The sequence below is a fragment of the Schistocerca cancellata genome, chromosome 5, assembly GCF_023864275.1.
Source record: "Schistocerca cancellata isolate TAMUIC-IGC-003103 chromosome 5, iqSchCanc2.1, whole genome shotgun sequence".
Classification (NCBI taxonomy): Eukaryota; Metazoa; Arthropoda; class Insecta; order Orthoptera; family Acrididae; genus Schistocerca; species Schistocerca cancellata.
In genome coordinates this window covers 345,655,054-345,676,434 of record NC_064630.1, presented here as the reverse complement: position 1 = coordinate 345,676,434, position 21,381 = coordinate 345,655,054, and the positions used below count along the sequence as shown (strand labels likewise).

The 21,381-nt window shown below is 42.0% G+C and overlaps 1 non-coding gene across 1 annotated transcript; it reads right to left on the bottom strand.

Moving 5' to 3' along the window:
• Positions 1-364: 364 nt before the first annotated feature.
• Trnat-ugu (transfer RNA threonine (anticodon UGU)) lies at positions 365-438 on the bottom strand. The gene has a single exon. It is a non-coding gene; the product is annotated as a tRNA-Thr (tRNA).
• Between the last annotated feature and the right edge of the window lie 20,943 nt (positions 439-21,381).

The following is a 21,381-nucleotide window of genomic DNA, read 5'->3' as shown; positions in this document are numbered from 1 at the left end:
TTCACCCACTTACTTCCCGTGACACTCCACGTGGTCTATAAGACGTGCAGCAACTTCGCTGCCCGACACCATCTCCGCGCTTGTCTTCTGTCGAGCACGTGTGGGATGTGGTGGGACGAGAAGTGACCCGTGTGGCTCGTCAACCAACAACTCTTACAGAACTACAAGTGCAGGCAGAGCGTGGCATAACGTATTCCAGGACAGTATTCGCCATCTGTGCGATCGACTGCATGTCGAGGTCAGTGCCCATTGCCGCTTTTGGAGGCTACACTAGGTACTAATATGGTTAAATGATGACTCTCTGAAACCCTCAGCTGCCAACAGATGTTGTTGATATACCTCGATGTGGACAGCTGAAAATGTGTGCCCCGACCGGGACTCGAACCCGGGATCTCCTGCTTACATGGCAGACGCTCTATCCATCTGAGCCACCGAGGACACAGACGAATTCCGCGACTGCAGGGACTTATACCTTGCACGCTTCCCGTGAGACTCACATTCCCTACTGTCCACAATTCTACATATCTAATGTACCTTATAGACTTTTTCCCATCCACTCACTACTCGCGCACGCTTTGGTGATTCCCTGTCGACAGCTGAGGGTCTCAGTTAGTCATCATTTATTCCATGGAAAAGCTGCACGGTCATCAACAGTATCTGTTCTTTCGAGAACAGTTACTGTCTTCACATATATACTAATATGGGTGTTACAGCAGGGGTCGATACCTGGTACATCATATCGGCATGTTTTACTAATTGTAAGTAGGCTATGTTACATAGCCTACTTACATAATCTATAAATGTAATCATTTCATCTACTCCATATATATTGTTGAAACGATAAATCTTGAGTGAACTGGAAACCTCTAAAATGGATACCATTTTTTCCGAAAGTGTAGTATCACTTTCCTAGATAGTCATTGACAATAATAAATAACTCCCTTTGTGGGAATCACAGCAACAGTGCGAGTGCACGACGTAGAAACACGATGACGTGTGGGGGTTCGAGTTGGTCCGGGAAGTGCGCTCGGATAGCTAAAGTGGTTAAGGTGACTGCTCGCGTAAAAAAAATTCGGTTTCGAGTCCCCATCTTGCACAAATTTTCATGTATCACCAATAAATTGTACAGCTGAGGTCTAGTTGTATTCGCAACTGCGAATACATTTCCTCTATTTCATACAGCTCTAGATCGCAGCAGTATCTGTTCCTTCAGACATTCACGTATGTCTGAAGGACATTCCATAGTACACCGTAAAACACAGATACTACGAAATAGTATGGCGAGATCAAGTCACGACAGTCAAAGCATTGCTGCTCAGTTTTCACTAGTTTTCAAGCTTCATCGCGTGTGAAGCGGTATAGCTGGCTTTGAGTCCCCGTTTGGCACACATTTTGATTATCACCAATAAATTGTGCAGCTGAGGTCTAATTGTATTCGCAACTGCAAATACATGTCTTCTATTTTATACAGCTGTTGATCGCAGCAGTGTTTGTTCCTTCAGAGATGTACGCATGTCTGAACGACGTTCCACGGTCAATCGTCAAACATACATAGAGGAATATAGTATGATGAGATTTAGCCACATCAGTGACATTAATTGTGGGTTCAGTCAAATCAAGTTTCAGCAATTTTCAAGCTTCAGTTTGAACATATGCCCGTAGATTGTCACGATCAATATGCTTTTAATTCCAGCCACAGATACAAATGCGCACACTTCTGTCTTTTGATACTAAAATTTCAGCAATCACAGTACAACTTCGTAAATATCGAAAATAGTCATCCGATTTGGTACGTCTATATTTCTGAAACTAAAAAAACGTAAGACTATACAATGAATTTTTCCTTTTTGATAAGAGGGAAATTCACAAAACTTTTCTCATACCTTTTCATAGGTGTTCAATATGCACCCCTTGAGATGCATGGCATAAGTCAATGCGGTATTCAGAGTGTTCCCACAATGCGGCGAGCATGTCTTGAGTTGCAGCTTCCACAGCTGCTGTTATGCGATGTCTCAATTCATTCATTGTTCTTGGTAATGGAGGCAATAAACTGAGTCTTTCATAAGCCCCCACAAGAAATAACCACATACAGTCAGGTCCGGTGGCTTTAGAGGCCAGTAATATAAAGTTGAATCATTTGGTCCAGTGCGACCGATCCATCGTTCAGTAATGCTTTGATTTAAAAATTCCCGCATTTCCAGATTCCAGCGTGGTGGTTTCCCATCCTGTTGGTAAAGGATATCCTTCGAATCAGTCTCCAACTGTGGGAAAAGATAGTTCTCATGCATATCAAGACATGTGCTTCCTATAACAATATTCTCAGCAAAGAAAAATGGACGATTCACCTTTTCCCATGAAACTGCACAAAACACAATAAATTTAGGAGACACCCTCTCATCTTGTACAACTCCATGTGGTTGTTCCGTACCCCATATTCTGTCATTATGACGGCTCACCTTTCTATTTAAATGGAATGTTGCCTCGTCACTAAACACTAAGCGTGGAAGAAAACTGTCACTCTCCATCTTACCGAAAACGAAATTACAGAACTATACATGCTGTTGTTTGTCACTTTCACGAAGAGCTCGCAGTAGCTGAATTTTGTATGGTGTGAACGTCGACGCAACACACGCCAGACGGACATCGAGGTCATGTTGAGCTGTCGTCCTGCAAGGCGAACTGATTTCTGCGGACTCTTTGTGTAACTATGGCAGATGCGTTCGACGTCTGAGTCAGCCACTCGGGGACAGAGCGGCGACTTGCTTTTACAAAAAAATCTGTTTCTCGGAAATGTTCGTCCCATTAGGATTGTGTCAGTATATTCGCATTGTGAAGGGACAGATCAAGATAAGGTGGATAGTTTTTATGAGGCACTCAGTGATGTAGTTGTTAGAGTAAAGAACAAGGACAGTGTTCTGCTCATGGGTGATTTTAACGCCAGGATTGGAAATCGAACAGAAGGATATGAAAAGGTTATGAGTAAATTTGGAGAGGATATGGAGGCCAACAGGAACGGGAAACAACTCTTGGATTTCAGTGCCAGTATGGGCTTAGTAATCACAAACTCCTTTTTTAAACATAAGAACATTCACCGGTATACTTGGGAAGGCAGGGGAACCAGATCTGTCATTGACTATTTAATAACAGATCAGGAATTCAGGAAGGCTGTGAGGGACACACGTGTGTTCAGGGGATTCTTTGATGACACTGATCATTATTCAATCTGCAGTGAAATTGGGATTGTGAGGCCGAAAGTGCAGGAGGTCAGGTCCATATGTAGGAGGATAAGAGTGGAGAAACTTCAGGATAAGGAAATCAAGCACAAGTACATAACAGCGATTTCAGAAAGGTACAGTTAGTTGAATGTAGTCAATTACAGTCATTGGAAAAGGTATGGACAAGGTACAGGGACACAGTACTAGAAGTGGCTAAAGAATGTCTTGGAACAGTAGTGTGTAAAAGTAGGATGAAGCAAACAGCTTGGTGGAATGATACAGTCAAGGCAGCCTGTAAAAGGAAAAAGAAGGCGTATCAAAAATGGCTACACACCAGAACCCAGGTAGACAGAGAAAGTTATGTTGAAGAAAGAAACAAAGCCAAACAGATAATTGCAGCATCCAAGAAGAAATCGTGGGAAGACTTTGGAAACAGGTTGGAGGCTATAGGTCAAGCTGCTGGAAAACCATTCTGGAGTGTAATTAGCAGTCTTCGAAGGGGAGGTAAGAAGGAAATGACAAGTATTTTGGACAGGTCAGGAAAACTGCTGGTGAATCCTGTGGATGCCTTGGGCAGATGGAGGGAATATTTTGAAGAGTTGCTCAATGTAGGTGAAAATGCGATCAGTGATGTTTCAGATTTCGAGGTAGAATGGGATAGGAATGATGATGGAAATAGGATCACATTTGAGGAAGTGGAAAAAATGGTCAATAGATTGCAGTGCAATAAAGCGGCTGGGGTGGATGAAATTAAGTCGGAACTCATCAAATACAGTGGAATGTCAGGTCTTAAATGGCTACACAGGATAATTGAAATGGCCTGGGAGTCGGGACAGGTTCCATCAGACTGGACAAAAGCAGTAATCTCACCAATCTTTAAACATGGAAACAGAAAAGATTGTAACAACTACAGAGGTATCTCTTTAATCAGCGTTGTGGGTAAAATATTCTCAGGTATTGTTGAAAGGAAAGTGCGAGTATTAGTTGAGGACCAATTGGATGAAAATCAGTGTGGGTTTAGGCCTCTTAGAGGTTGTCAGGATCAGATCTTTAGCTTACGGCAAATAATGGAGAAGTGTTATGAGTGGAACAGGGAATTGTATATATGCTTTATAGATCTAGAAAAGGCATATGACCGGGTTCCTAGGAGGAAGTTATTGTCTGTTCTACAAGATTATGGAATAGGAGGCAGACTTTTGCAAGCAATTAAAGGTCTTTACATGGATAGTCAGGCAGCAGTTAGAGTTGACGGTAAATTGAGTTCATGGTTCAGAGTAGTTTCAGGGGTAAGACAAGGCTGCAACCTGTCTCCACTGTTGTTCATATTATTTATGGATCATATGTTGAAAACAATAGACTGGCGGGGTGAGATTAAGATATGTGAACACAAAATAAGCAGTCTTGCATATGCGGATGACTTAGTTGTGATGGCAGATTCGATTGAAAGTTTGCAAAGTAATATTTCAGAGCTAGATCAGAAATGTAAGGACTATGGTATGAAGATTAGCATCTCCAAAACGAAAGTAATGTCAGTGGGAAAGAAACATAAACGGATGGAGTGCCAAATAGGAGGAACAAAGTTAGAACAGGTGGACGGTGTCAAGTACTTAGGATGCATATTCTCACAGGATGGCAACATAGTGAAAGAACTGGAAGCGAGGTGTAGCAAAGCTAATGCAGTGAGCGCTCAGCTACGATCTACTCTCTTCTGCAAGAAGGAAGTCAGTACCAAGACTAAGTTATCTGTGCACCGTTCAATCTTTCGACCAACTTTGTTGTATGGGAGCGAAAGCTGGGTGGATTCAGGCTACCTTATCAACAAGGTTGAGGTTACGGATATGAAAGTAGCTAGGATGATTGCAGGTACTAGTAGATGGGAACAATGGCAGGAGGGTGTCCACAATGAAGAAATCAAAGAAAAACTGGGAATGAACTCTATAGATGTAGCAGTCAGGGCGAACAGGCTTAGATGGTGGGGTCATTTTACACGCATGGGAGAAGCAAGGTTACCCAAGAGACTCATGGATTCAGCAGTAGAGGGTAGGAGGAGTCGGGGCAGACCGAGGAGAAGGTACCTGGATTCGGTTAAGAATGATTTTGAAGTAATAGGTTTAACATCAGAAGAGGCACCAAAGTTAGCACTGAATAGGGGATCATGGAGGAACTGTATAAGGGGGGCTATGCTCCAGACTGAACGCTGAGAGGCATAATCAGTCTTAAATGATGATGATGATGATGATGATCGTCTAATGCTCTGTGCTGTAGGAGGAGCCACACCATATCTAGCACGAAAATCACTCTGAACAGTTATTACCGACCCGCACTGCGCAAAACGTAGAACACAAAACGCTTTCAGTTGTCCGGACACCATTTTTACAAGAACTGGAGTGGGCGCACACTGCTGCTACCCAGCGAGAACCATGTAAAAGTAGAGAGTTTGCTCTTTCCAACAGCACGTTGTTCACTCACATATCTCAAATAACATAGTACTTAAGATTTTTATAAATCGGATGATTCTTTTTGATACCCCCCGTATTATTGTTATACACAGAGACATCATACTCACACTCAGACTCCCGATCCTTACCCCAATTTCTAAGTTAGTATTTTGATACTGTCAATGTTTGTTAGATGATTTAAAGCGCACTTTGATCTAATAAAATGAATTGATTGTGATTCTTGTTTAATTTCAAAACAAAAGATTTTCTCATTCATTGTTTTGGAGGGGCAACGGTTTATTGGTGTCAGATCAAAAGGGCCAGTTTTACACATTTTAAGCCAGAACCCAATCGTCATCTATCACAGTCTTTGGAGTGAAGAACACAACAACACAACAACAACCACTTTCTCGGAGTCATACCAACAATTGATATAGCACATGAACAGAAGTCAGTAAACAGAGTAGAATGCTCCAAAGTTTTGGGTTTACACACTGACGAAAACTTGATCTGGAAACAGTATATAACTGAGCTACTAAAAAATTATGGTCAAATATTTTTGCTCTTCGCATAATTGTCAATCTTCTAAACAAATGACTCAGTCTCCTATCTTATTTTGCGTATTACCATTTAACACTGTCTTATGGAATAATTTTCTGGAGTATCATCAATTAGGGAGGAGGTACTGACTGCACAAAAGCAAGCAGTAGCCATACATGTGGTGTTCACCCACAGACGTCATATAGGAGTTAGGTATTTTAACTGGACCAGCACCGTACATATTTGCAAACTAAGCTCGTCATAACCAGTTAAAATTTGAGAGGAATAGTGATGTTCATACCCACAGCACAAGAGGAAACAATGAGCTTTATTACCCATTATTAAATCTGTGAATGGCTCAGAAAAGAGCTCCATGTGCAGCAACAACAATGTCAGATTACTTACCCAATAATTAAATACATCTGACAAGTAGTGTAGCACATTTTAAGTCTGACCTAAAATATTTTCTCCTAGACAACTAGAATTCCATGGACCACCTTTTATTAAAAAGCTGGTTGCTTGTATAAAAACAAAACTAATTTTAAGTGTAGTTGCATGAGTAGGACTAAACAATAATATGCTCGTTAGTGCAACACTAATCATATAGGCCTTACATATCCTGTACCTTAACTCGTTCCACATAATTTATATAAAAGAATGGATCATTTAACTAACTAACTAACCTTTATAAGATAGCTGCACAAGAAGGATAACAAGTACAGACATCCGCTGTCATTTGAAGGCCAGAGAATGTCTCTGATTCATGGTACGACACAATTAATGATCAATTATTCACGGGTGCCACTAATTGTACTCACAGTGATCGGTGGCACGGCAAGTCGTTGATACCTAGGACAATGAAGGTGTGTATAAGTAAGCGATGTTTGGCGCAACAGTAGTGCCACTGTTCAGTTTCGAAACAATGAGTTCCAACATACCCATACAGCATACCTTGAAACTGAGTGAAATTCGCCTCCGAACTACATTATGTTTCACTTCTGAGCAATAATGTTAGTTCTGCTAACTCACAAATACTGTCAGATGAGAAATGGGCCTTTTAGTGGTTAATTTTTTTTGCGGGACTCGGCTGAAGGTCGCCCTGATACAAACCAACAGTTTCTCAGCCCAAATACGAGGGCGTGCTGACAATTAATGTCTCCGAATTTGTTACGCAGAAACACTTAAAGAGCTTTAAATAACCAAACGTTATTAACATTCTTCACGGCTGTTCTTTATGTCAACGTATTTTCAGCCCTCTGCCGCTAGAGGGCTCCGAACTGTAGCGTGTAACATGGCGGCGTGTAACAAACAATCACTCCGTTTACATGGGGCGCCCAAAACCGAATTACGTAAACCGATTTCCCAATACCACTTCTGGGTGGTCATATAAACATTTCAAAATCGATTCTGGAAATCCGCTTCTAGTTGGCAGTTTTCCAATCCCGCAGTCGATTTTCGCTCCCATGTAAACGCAACCGGTTTTGAAACGTTACGTCTTGTTTTCAGAATATTCAGTTAATGTGGACTTATTTTGCAATCACATAATGGATTTCCTGTGTTCCAGGCACTATACTTAACTGGGCTAGCAGAGACACTTCAGACCTTAAGATGTAAACACGACAGCGAAAAACGGTTTCCGAAATTCAGTCTTTCGGAAGATGTGTCGTACGTAAACGTATGTACGTCGGTGCGTGGGAAACGCAGTGCTGTAATCGAGTTCCGAATCGAAGAGTTCCCTCACACGCAGAACACCCTCTCCTTCAGTGCGGCAACGCCGGATCACCCACGAGTGCTGCGACATTTACGTCAATCCGACACCGTGAATTTACTGACATCTATCATCCTCCATGCATACCCGACTTGGTCCAACCGATTTTCAGCCGCTTCCAAAACTTAAAAGAAAACCTTCGAGGACTTCATCTTGATAGTGATGAAGCAGGGCGAGGAGAGGTGAGATTGTGGCGCCGGTATCAACAAACTGGTCTCTCATTGGGAGACCACGCTGAGAAATAATTATGTAGACATGAAGAATTAAGATGTATGATGTTAATAACGTTTGTTTTATTTAAAAAAGAACTTTAAGAGTTTTCATATAAAAAATTCGGAGGCATTATTTGTCAGCACGTCCTCGTATATTAACAGTGTGCAATATCCAACTCATTGCTGCTAGCAACTAACGTCTTTAGCAAAGTCATAAGCAGGAGGCCTCTAATCACTTGGTGTGACACAAATAAGTAACGCTCTACGAGCTTTACAGCATTTGCTGAAATTCAGTTAGAGCCTTTTACTCGTTGCTAGTTGTAAACGGTGTGTGCCGAAACTTCACGCTACCAGTGTGAAAGAAAATGCGTTTACATTCTGATTATAGAGTCACCCAGGTACTCTAAACTAATACAGCCTTAGCTACCCTACGTTTGAACACGAATATTAAATATGTAATTTACTTGGTGTGATATCATTTAATCTAAACTTCATCTGACTACTTGCAAATGACATTAAATACAAAGAACTATTATCAAAACACGCAGAATGGGTTCTTCATCAAACAATTACACACAATGGCTAAATGTCGCGTATTAACATTATGCTCTGGTAGAAAACACATCTACTGAATTAATATGAAAATTTTGCAAATGGAAACAGTTTATAATTTCATTTCTAGACCCTAAAATTGTTTCTTACATGTGCAAAGGATAACCCAGCTCTGCTCTGTCTGCATGCTGCAGGAATATGAAGTGCTGAACTGCGTGACCCTGAAATAAATCATAGCGCGGCTATTTACCTTGCTATATTACTTTAGTCTGCTTATGCAAATGAGAATTTTCCTATCTTTCCACAAATGCTGTTAGACATCCACGCAATAGTGCAATGCGTGACAGTACACTAAAGTTATACTTTTCATTCAAACAGTGAGGATAAGTTTAAGTCAAATGCTTGAAAATGAATAAAATGGTATTTTGAAATTATATTAAGGTCCTTTTAATAACACAGAAGTGACTCGTTGCCTAAGCTGTCTCTACATTCAGAGAAACTTACCCCAAGTCCAAAGACATATAGAAACTCCAGCAGATGACAAACACGCTTCCGTGCAGACAACCAGAGTGATGGAACGGGAAAATATAGGGTAATAACGCAAATATCTGATAATTTGGTTTCCTGTATCAAATTAAACTCTTAATATGCATCTAGCTAATGTGGAAGATGATTTAGATATGAAATGCAATTCAAATATGGTAATTTAGTATTGAAATACTAAAAATTCCTGATATATCACCCAGTTGACCAGCCTTCTTTCAGTTTGAATTTATAGGACCACCGACACTTAAGCAATACTGCTCAGAAATGTAAAAGTGGTTATCAATTCTGGAAGTCAATAAAGCTACTTACACAGAGACGCTTCAACTGGCTGAGCGCCACAAAGTTTACCTATTACTATGCTGTTTATGTGTTTACGACACTCTCTCCTGCATGAAAATGGCTAAGACTCAGATTAAGGCAACACATCAAATAATTCCTGATAACAGCTTATATAGGTAAAGAAAATTTATTGTAATCGAATCACAAGCATAGAATGTGCAAGGATGGGCAAGAAAAACATCTGTGTCCTCCTCGAAAGAACAGACCTGGTATTTTCCTTCAGCGTTCTTCAAGTGCTTCACATGAAATAAACTTTGTGAGTTAAGCAGCTGATAAATGGTATTTATAATGTGAAAAAGGAAAAAAAAACAGGCTAACCCAAAGTAACTGATGGGTTCACAGTTTATGTGTCACTTTCTCCACTGTGAGGCGGAGGGGTGGGGATCGTACAAGATGACAAGATTACGCGTCGCTGATTGCAGAGAATGCAATCTTTCAAATATGGGGCTACAGAAGAATGTTAAAGATCAGATGGGTAGTTAAAATAATAAATGAAGACTTGGAGAGGAAAGGAATTTGTGGCGCATCTTCACTAAAAGAAGGGAACGATTGACAGTACACGTTCTACGGCATCAATGAATCATTAGTTTCATGTTGGAGGTAAGGGTGGGGGTAAAAACTGTAGAGGGAGAGCAGGAGATAAACACAGTAAGCAGGTCCAAAACGATGCAGTTTGCAGTAGGTTACTTATTCGGAGGTGTACATGCTTGCACAGGATAGAGTATCAAGCCAGTCTTCAGACCACAACAGCATCAAAGATTATCTCCAACAATACTGCCCCCAGATGTGATATGGGCGTACGCCTTTCGGAGAGCTAATTCAGAACGAATAAACTCGACAGGATTCTCATGTTCCGTTGATTACCAACGGATGCAGCCATCCCATAATCTTCTCGACATGCAGATTTTGACCTTGTCAAGCGATGCACAGTATGAAAATGCATAGATTGCTGAATGGAAAGTGGAAAGTACATGCTGCTCTGCCTATGCGGGGTACCCGAAAGCTTAGCACTTAAGAGAAACCGAGCATTTGAAATGTACTCCCATAAATATAATCGGGACGTAGTTGTCTGTAAATTAACAGAACATTTGTGTAGAGGAGAGATTCTTAGGTATGACGTTACGTAAGAGGAGGCCAGCAGTTGAAAGCCGTTATGATCACGTGAAAGATAAAATGCGTATTCTCATAAGGAGTCCTGGTCTTTGGAGACTCTTCGTAGCAAAACCCGTGTAACTTACCGATCAAGAGCCGCCTTCTGTAGTAGTCGGTAACTCACGACATAATTCAAAACGTTACATTCTCTTGCAGCTGCTTTCAATTACTGTGACGGCAGCGATCAGGTACGATCACCGAAGCAGTACGAATAGCTGTGATGGCCACATGACATGCAGTAAATTGCTTGTCGCGACGATTCTGAACAGAATGGATGCGACAGCTATCGAAACACATGTCACATGAGCTCAGTTTCCTTGTTACAAGAGGCAACCGAGACATACATACTGGAAGAACTGCTATTTATGCCGACATTACATTTACGACCAAAGAGCCGATGTTCATAAAGAATTTGCATTATCTGTATAACAAAAGAAGGCACAGCCTTCAGATTTTTTAAAGGAGCAGCTAGGAGAAGCCAGGCTCTTCGCTCTTGTTTTTCCGCTTTTAGCTTTCAAAACGTAATCATCGCGGGCTGTAGCTCTCGTGATTTCACAGTACACTAAGTTACTTTGAATTACTTAAGTGCTGCTTTGTTATTAATTCACCAGGTCCTTATATCATTATTCATTGTGTTTTTCTTTTCAGCGTTTCTAGCAGGGAAGGCGCAACACCTATTTGCTATTGGTGTGATTTCACTGCTAATCTGCAATGTCCATTTTCACTTACTGTATGTGCGAAACCTGCAGTCATTCAGAGAAAAGAAGTCCGAGCCTTTGTTTTTAATCAATCATACAGTACGGAGCGACTGAAATGCAGTATGAAAACTACATTTCCTAAAGTTGATTGATACTTGCTGTTGACGTCAGTAAAGCCTACCTTGCTCTTCGCTCACAAGCTTGTATTCAGTACTGTTGGGTTCTACCTCGGGTTCGTTTTTCCGGCAGTGTTAGTTATACACCAACTGCGATATGCAGCCGTATCGTTAGGTTTACTGGTGAAGATTTGGCCAATATGCAACCTCATGTATTGGTTCAGTGAATGCAATGGAACAGTGGTATGACGAGAGTATGCTAAAATTTTCACTGCTACGGAAATCATAGTGACAAAAGTGTACGTGTTTTTTCTGATTTTTGTTGCATTACTGTGTATTTTGTGTTGTATGTTTTGATGACTACACATTACAAGCCTTTCCACTGTTGTGAAGACATCTCCTCAGAAAGAAACGCATTTAGACTAGTAAACCAAATGAATCGTAACTTCGGGGTCACTTCCTTAACACAACAGTCAAAAGAGATCATCTGGGTAAAATTATCAAGATTACAAAGAGGAAAATATAAAAAATATATAAATACAAAGAAGATAATTCTTCTAGTAGTGGAGGCTCAAATTTAGTTTTGTGTTACGTTTTTAATAACATCAAATTTCCATTAATGGTACACTGTGATACGTTTTTTGACAAGTCTTGAGGAGGGTAGGCGTATTATCGAATGGAAAACCTGTGTTACCATTTACAAAAGACATACTGATGTTCACATCTTCGCAACAAAGTTTTACAAGAAAGCAATCATGTTGGTTATTGTCTCCCTATAGCCTCATACTTACTTCATAGACTGTTTCTTTTTTTTTTTTTTTTTGCTTCGGAACCAAAATTTATGGGATGGTGAAGATAAATGGGACACCCTGTATATGAAATTTTAAAACTTGCATATTTCTGGGCTATACAAGCTATGTACCCCTGAAATTGCATTACAGTCTGTACGAGAGTACGACAAGTATTTATGTAAACCGCTGTGGTGTCTGTAACATACAGCGTGTGTGTGTAGTTGCCATATGTTTCTGCAGTGAAATTATCATGCCTACAAATGATTAAGATGACCCTGTCACCGACAACATACACCCGTTGATTTCCATTGTACGATGTATCGTGTTGTGATTTTACTTCAGTATATCACATCGCACCAATGATTCCTATCGGGATGGTACTAGAATGAATAGCAACGTGGATCCGCGAGTTATTTATTCTCAAAAAAAATTAAGAATGCAACAAATTTTGTAGACAATCGCAGATTCTACCCTGCACGTAATTTCGACAGTGGCAGAATTGTGTTTCACTTTCCTTAGACCGTTCACCCCTTCTCTTGCCCTGTTACTAGATAGATACGAACCTGGCCGACATTGATTAGCGGCCAGAAACAGATGCCCTGCTTCTGAATGGCACATAGAGAAAACGCTCGGAGGACAAGCAAATGGGACTCACCATATCTACTGTAAGTAGTTCCTTATGTGCCAAGTTAGAGTGCGCGTGTATCTCAATGAAATACGGACAGCAGTTGTCCTTGACTGATGATCTGCTCGCTGGGACATTGGCTGCTGTGCAGACGACGTATGTGACGTACATGCAATTCTCTGCCTACTAAGTAGACGCAATATTCTCCTGTAAAGAAACACTTCAATACGTGTCAGACTCTACAGAGAGTCAAAGAATCGTCACTCGGATAAACAGAATAACAGCTCTGTCAAAGGGAAACGACTTCACATATTCCCTGTATAGAAAGCAACACTTCTCAAAGTCTATCCACCAGACTCTCCACTTTGGCTCTGGCCAGCGAAGTCTCTAGGTCGATCCTGGCAGGGAAGCTTTCTCGACCGATCACTGGAGGGAGGTGCCTTTCTCCACGCCATGCCTCGCTCCTCCCTGAACACGTGGCGTCTATGTTTGCACACAGGCGACGAATCCTGTGGCCATTACAAAACATTACCTCCCAATACATGGGTCATGAATCCGCTAGCCCATCACCTGAATCTCATATTCCTTTCAGAAGATTTTCTGGAAATTTCCAGATCCCCTTCTGCATTCTTACAAGGGAACCTCCCCATCGCACCCACCTCAGATTTAGTTATAAGTTGGCACAGTGGATAGGCCTTGAAAAACTGAACACAGATCAATCGAGAAAACAGGAAGAAGTTGTGTGGAACTATGAAAAAATAAGGAAAATATACAAACTGAGTAGCCATGTGCAACATAATCAATATCAAGGAGCGTACGAACTCAGGAGCACCGTGGTTCTGTGGTTAGAGTGAACACCTGCGAAACGAGAGGTCCGTGGTTCAGAACTTCCCTCGACTGAAAACTTTGATTTTGTATTTTCAGTTTATGTGACAAAATCTTATGTATTCATCACTTTTTTGGGAGTGATTATCACATCCACAAGAAAACCTAAATCGAGCAAGGTAGAAGAATCTTTTTACCCATTCGCCAATTGTAGAAGTTAGATAGGTCGACAACATATCTATCATATGACGCACATGCCGCCACCAGTGTCGTATAGAATATAACAGATGTGTTTTCCTTTGGAGAATCGGTTTATCTATGACCTTGCGATCAAATGTTTTCGGTTCCCATTGGAGAGGTACGTCCTTTCGTCTATTAATCGCACGGTTTTGCGGTGCGGTCGCAAAACACAGATACTAAACTTATTACAGTGAACGGAGACGTCAATGAATGAACGGACACATCATAACTTTGCGAAAATAAAGAATATAAACTTTTCACTCGAGGGAAGAATTGAACCAAGAACCTCACGTTCTGCAGCTGCTCACGCTGACCACGGGACCACGGCACTTCTGTGCTCACATTATCCTTCATATTGCTTATGTTGCGCATGGACTACTCAGTTTGTATATTTTGCTTATTTTTATTCATAGTTCCACACAACTTCTTCCTGTTTTCTCGATTGATCTGTGATCAGCTTTTCAAGGCCTATCCACTGTGCCAACTTATAACTAAATCTGAGGGGGGTGCGATGGGGAGGTTCCCTTGTTAGCACTCTGCCATTCAAAACGCGTCTCTTCTTTTCAGTGGGAAGTGTGCTGCTGTGCCTTTCGTGAGAAGATTCCACAGAGGTCAGCTCATGACAATCATTTGTGACCTTCCGCATTCCTTCGCACTGAAAGAATGTCTCTTCTCGTAGTTCCGCCCTCGATGCTCTTTCTCCAGGTACGTTATACTGAAGTTTTTTTCAGTCCCATAAAAGAGCAACCTCCTACCTTCTATGTCAGCGCTAAAGTGCTTCTGCGGGCTCCAGCGTAGAAAACCATCACCTCCACGCTGTGCTCTCTCTTGGGGCAGTAAATGTCCGCCCGTGCAGAAGACGTCAAGTCTCCTCCCAGCCCCTCTTTAGATGACAGCGGCTTCTGAGAAATGTGTGGCTCGCTTCGCCATTTCTGTCGGTGCTCAGCCCTAATTAACTCCCAGACATGCAGCACTACAGATATTATTAGTACGTAGTGCCAGCTAGTTTAGCAATGAAATGATTAATAATTCAAATTATGATCTAATATTAATATGAATCCAAAAGGATGTTAAATGTATGGTATCAAAATCTTGCCACCTTACAAGGCTTCTTTTGTTTTGTTTTCTCTTTGAGATCGCAGCTAGTGTTTACACATATTTTAGGAGAAATATATCATAAAAGTGTTGCTAATTTGTTGAGATTCATTAATATCCTGCTGTGCAGGGCATGATGAAGAAGTTCGAATCAACTGGAGAACAGGACGTCGCTCTGGGTAGAGGTCGACGACTGGTTGCATCACAGGTGGTTGATGAAATCGCTGTTGCTATGGCAGACAACGCTGCTCGCAATTCCCGATCGTCAGGCAGTGCGAGTGCTGTGCCACGACAGTTGAACAATCCGTGGTCTACTGTACGGAAGGTGCTTCGAACCATTTTCAAATGGTATCCGTACAAGACCCATATCGTACAGCAGCTTGCACCACGGCACGCACAACGACGTCCTTGACTTCGCTCTCCACTTTCTCGCAAAGATTGAAGCTGACGAGGGCTGGCCCTGGACCATCCTGTGGTCAGCAGTTCATGTTTCTCTGACGGGTGAGGTGAACACACAGAATTGCCGTGTGTTGATCACCTTCAGTCACTGTGCATGACGTTGTATGGTGAACGTGTCACCATATGGTGTGGCTTCACGGCTGCGTTCATCATTGGCTCATTCTTTTTTAAACAGGTTGGCGCTCAAGGACCAAAGATTGCAGTGTGACTGGCCAGCATTACTGCGATACGCTTTTCCAGCATGTCATACGCGCCCCACAGGAGAGAGACGCGTCGAACTCAACAGTTTTCATGCAAAAAATGGTTCAAATGGCTCTGAGCACTATGGGACTTAACTACTCAGGTCATCAGTCGCCTAGAACTTAGAACTACTTAAACCTAACTAACCTAAGGACATCACACACATCCATGCCCGAGACAGGATTCGAACCTGCGACCGTAGCGGTCACGCCGTTCCAAACTGAAGCTCTTAGAACCGCACGGCCACACCGGCCGGCAGTTTTCATGCAAGATGGGGTCTCACCACACATCGCTCGTGAAGTTGAAAGATAACGTTAATATAATAAGAGATCCTGGGAGGGGACGTCAATTTGAAACCTTCTACTTACGTTTCAAACTTAGACTTCAATAATAAAATGGGAAGGTACTGTTAATCAGAACTCAGGGAGAAGTTGGGATCTAAATGACAATAGATTTATTCATCCTTAACATCACAAGACTACAAAAATGGGTAAAGAAACGTCACTCAAAAATTTTTTATTTGACAAACGTTTTCACTAACATGGGGTCTATGGTGCACAAAGTGATCCGCTGGGGATCGACACACGACACTAACCGGAACACTAATCGCTTTATCTGACTTCATACATGTGAATCCGGGTTATGGCACAAAACTAGGCCACAATCATCTATATTCTACCATTCCGAAAAGAAAAATATGCTTCGAAAGTACAGGGTGCTGAGAAACATATATTGGAGCCGTAGACCGTAGCAGCGAATACTTTACCCTCCTGGTGGTCAGGGTGGCACACACCAAAATGCGATCGGCGACTGAAATCATGGACGGCCACAATCTGTTATTAATAGCGCGCGCCCGAAAATGCAAGTACGCGGTCTCGCGTTCGATTAATTCGGAACGCAAGTACTTTCCTATGAGCCACTGAAACCCCGGTGGATTCCAGTGTGCAGGTGGACCTATTTGCTGGTCTGCCAAACCAATTTGACTCTGTGCCACGACTATACGTGACGGAATGTGCCAAATGTTTAGACGGCCGACTCAAGACAAATAAGTACACCCACGCATCTCTCATTGTGTGCGTGATGCTAGATGCAGTACCTCTGACGGTTCAGAAGGTGATTGGTACAGGCTCTAAGGGGCACACAAGCAAAGAACACAAGTCTCACCGTTTAGGTAGAGACCTGCAGTTCTTCACTAACGAAGTGCCAGTAAAAGAATTGGCTCTCTTCCCTTTCCGTCCACTTCCTCCTCAGCTCGGTAGCAAAGCACATTTACACCTTAGACTCCCCCCACTTTAGTACAAGCCAATCACGAGCTGGAGCCCAGCATTTGAAGCTGGGAGAGCGGCCTTTGCTCTGCATGCACTGATTTGAGCAATCACAGACTTTAAAGTTAATTGGGAGAAAAGGAAAAAAAGATTCAGCTTTGTAGCCTCTTTCCCTTGTGTTTTCCGTGTCTTTTGCTGACAACATGAGCAGGTTGGAACTACATCCCTCCATAAAAACTTGTTATCTCCCCTGTAGAGTCCATTTCAAAGTTTCCAAAGAAATGCCATAAACTTGCTAAAAGCCTCGTGCTCTCACAAAAATGTTTTGTATCAGAGTTTGGACGTCTGGTCAGCTTCCTTCCTAACAAGGGCCCATGCTCTGCTTTATTGCCGGTCTGCAATGCGCTGGCCATTGTAGCGGAGACTTGTCGCGGCTAGTCAGTCTGTCTGAATGTGGCTGCCTCCTGACCGGCGCCAACCAAAGTGCCTGCACAATGACACCGCGGAACTCGGCCGTCCAGAAATGTCTCCCCCAGGTTTCGCAGAAAAAACGCTCTTCCCTCTGCCCACCATTGCCCTGCGCTTTTACTGCAGTCATTTAAATCGGCATCCTATTCCTTTTAACGCAGGTAAAGCTTACCATTATTCCTTCCCTAGAGCATGCAAGCAAGAGCATTAACTACTGCCCACCATCATAATGACGTGTGAAGTCAAAATTGCAATAAAGGATCATATTCCCTAAGATCATGAAGCGGCATAACACCGAATCAGAAGTGAAAATGCCCTGCAGTCACTCAAAGCTCACCTGTTTCTGTGAAACACATTTGGAAACGATCGAATTATCAGCCGATCATGCCCAAATGCGTAGCCGGCACGTTCATCTGATCTCACTTCCTGTGCTTTCTGGTTGTGGGGCTACCTGAATGTCAGGTTTTACCAGTGGAACATTCACATATGTGCTGATCTGTAGCGCAGCATATCAAGAGAGGTATCCAACATACCTATGGAGATGCTTCGCGGACATGTTCGTTCTGCTGTGCAGAATGTAACCTTGCGCTTTCAGACTCTTCTGGAAACTGGTGGGCGCCGTATTGAGCGAATTTTGTGGGAGTAATGGTACCGCTATGTAGTGGTGTGATCTATCATAGCAGCACTTTAAGAGTATTTCAATTGAATTACGAGGCGTGTTTTTTTAAGTAAGTATCGTTTTGAAATTCAAAAGAGACGTGCTAAGATATGTCAATAATTTTATTTTTACATGAAAACCTGTACCTTAATCTACGCACTGAATCTATTACAGTCTGATTCTTCCTTGTTTGCGTTGTGTACTGAGTGTGTAAGATGCCTCCGATAATCGTGAGTCCCGCCGACTGTGAAGTACGGGCTGTTATAAGATTTCTTAGTGCTAAAGGCCTAAAAGGGATAGATATTTATCGTGAGATGTGTGCAGTTTACGGAGAAAACATTATGAGTTATGGAATGCTAAGAAAGTTGGTGAGAGCATTTAACAATGGCCGCACAAATGTGCATGATGAGCAACGGAGTGGGCGTCCTTCGGTCGTTAATGAAAGTGTGGTGCAGGAAGTGGACAATAAGGTAAGAGAAAACAGACGCTTTACGATTTACTCCTTGCGGGATGACTCTCCTAATGTCTCTCGTAGTGGTTTGTATGGCATTGTGACCGAGCACTTGAATTACCGAAAATTGTGCGCACGTTGGTTACCGAAAATGTTGACGGATGTGCACAAAACCAAAGGTTTAGACAGTGCATTGACTTTCCTTGAGCGGTACCACAACGACGGTAATGATTTCTTAAGGCAATTTGTTACGGGCGATGAAATATGGGTGGCCTACGACCCACCAGAATCAAAGCAACAGTCCATGGAAGTTGAGCAAGGTAATCGGTTTGGTGTAAGAAAACGCCTGTCTGCATGTGGCGAATCAGACCAAAGTTCTCATCACATCTTTTCGATGGGAAACTCTAGATCATCCCCCGTACAGCCCCAATCTTGCGCCCAGTGACTACCATCTGTTCTTGCACTTGAAGAAACACCTGGGCGGTCAGCGTCTTCAAGACGATGACGAAGTCAAAACAGTGGTGATGCAGTGGTTAACAAGTCGGTCGGCACACTTCTATGAGGATGGTATTCAAAAACTGGTCCAGCGTTATGAAAAGTGCCTCAATATTGACGTAAATTTTGTAGAAAAGTAGATTAAAGCACAGGCTTTCATGTAAAATAAAACTATTGAGATATCTTAGCACGTCTTTTTTTTAATATCACACGCCTCGTAATTCTGCATTATTTGTCTTCCCCATGTCCTTGACATTATTGCTACCAAGTTCTCATAAGGTAATTAGTTTCTGTGTTATAACGTGTTAAATAGGGAAAGTTTAATTATAACCACCCGGTACGATATTGCAGTGCCTGTGTTGTTAAGAAGTAAGAAGCATGATACCTTCGGACATGCAATACCGTATTTATCCGCCGATACCAAGCAGCGACTTTCAATTAAAATGTCGCTCCCTAGTCTGGGAATTACATAATGTGCACGAGTGCAGCTTCTGATGCATGAACACAAGTTTGAACCTGGCCGTATAGCCAAAGCGGTTAAGGCGGCTGCTTCCGTAAAGCGGGAAACCCGGGCTCGAGTCCTGGTCCAGCACAAATTTTCCTTGTCATCATTCCATTACACAGCTGACGGTTGTCCGATTTCGCAACTGCCAATGCATTTCATATATTTCATGGCGGCTATAGTCGAAGGGACATTACATCGTACTTGTGGCGGCTCGTGACGAAAGAAAATAGTGGTGCAATTTGCTCACGAAGGAAAACATCAACAAAAGAGAGAAAATCAGAACACTGCTCGTGTTTCTGTAGTGCCTGGTATAAACAGACCGCTCGCTCGTGTCACTCCTGCATCTACTCACAATAAAACCGAAAGATGTACACAGAAGAAAGTATTACTTTTGCAGAATAAAAGTAATTAAAATCAACTGCAGCTCTATGTACTCAAAAAGTGGTAGGCATGCTTTTACTAACCTTTTACAGCAGGACTGATGTTAACGCCATTCGATTTTATCTCTGAATTTGGATGTGGTGGTGATCACTTTTCTGTTCTTCTTTCCATCATATTTGCAAATCTTTCAGTCACTCTTTGACTGAAGTCTGCAATTCCTAAAACGAGGTCTCGTTCAATAGAGAGCATCGAGAGTGCCGACAGTCTTTCTTGGTCCATAGTATTCCGCAAGAAGGTTTTGATGCGTTTCAGCGAAGAAAAACTACGTTCTGCTTCTGATGTGGTCACTGGAATTGTAGTTGTCGCTTTCAAGTGCTTCACAGATTCGCTCAGTGTATCACAAAGATTATTGTCTGGTATGTAATCCAGAAAACTCAAAGCTCCACATATGCTTTTGAACTCCTCTCTTCCATATATAACAGAGAGTTCTGTTCGAAGTTTCTTTCCTTCAAAAAAAGAGTAGCATTCAATAGCAGCTCTGGAAGAAGTTTCTGGAAACCTGGAAGAGTAAGTAGTGAATTTTTCTGGTAGAAATGGAGAGGCTGCAAGTAGGTGTCCAGTGAACTTGACTCTTTCTTTTGCCTCGTAACTTATGACATCACATAGTTCTTTTGCCTCCTGCAGTAAATTACATATCGCTGCGCCATCTTCAGTTCTCCCTCTTCATGCTACTCGTGTAAACCTGTTGAATTTTCTGCACTAAAATTAATCAAGGAACGAAAAACATCATGACTGGAAGATGATTCAGTCCCACCATGTCCTCTAAGGGTAAGTTCCAACGCACCACAGAAACGAATACAGTTAATAATTAGATTCAATATGTACCTATTATCGGTAACGTTTTGGTTGTGTAATGCCACGGACCTTCTGTATCCACTGTCTAATTGGGTTGCTATATTTACGTTGCCTAAGCTTGCCATATTCAAAACGTTACTTACATGGTCTGAAGAAAGTTCGTGTTTTCTAATTTTGTCTTGGAGGTTTTGAATGTCACAGACTCTGTGTTTAGACCGTGAAAGATCTCCTCGAAACAAAAAACAAGGAAAACAAAATAGGCATTTTTCATGTCACAACCACACCGCCATTCATGTTTGTTGTACAGTTCAGAGTTAGATTTCCTATTGAATTGGCGACTTTTCGTTTTATTGCGGTATTGTTAAAGCAGGAGTCGGCCTACCTAGCCTCTTGATTTATAATTTTTCTTCAAACTTCCGTAAACTTAAGGATTCTGAGAGCTATGAAATTAC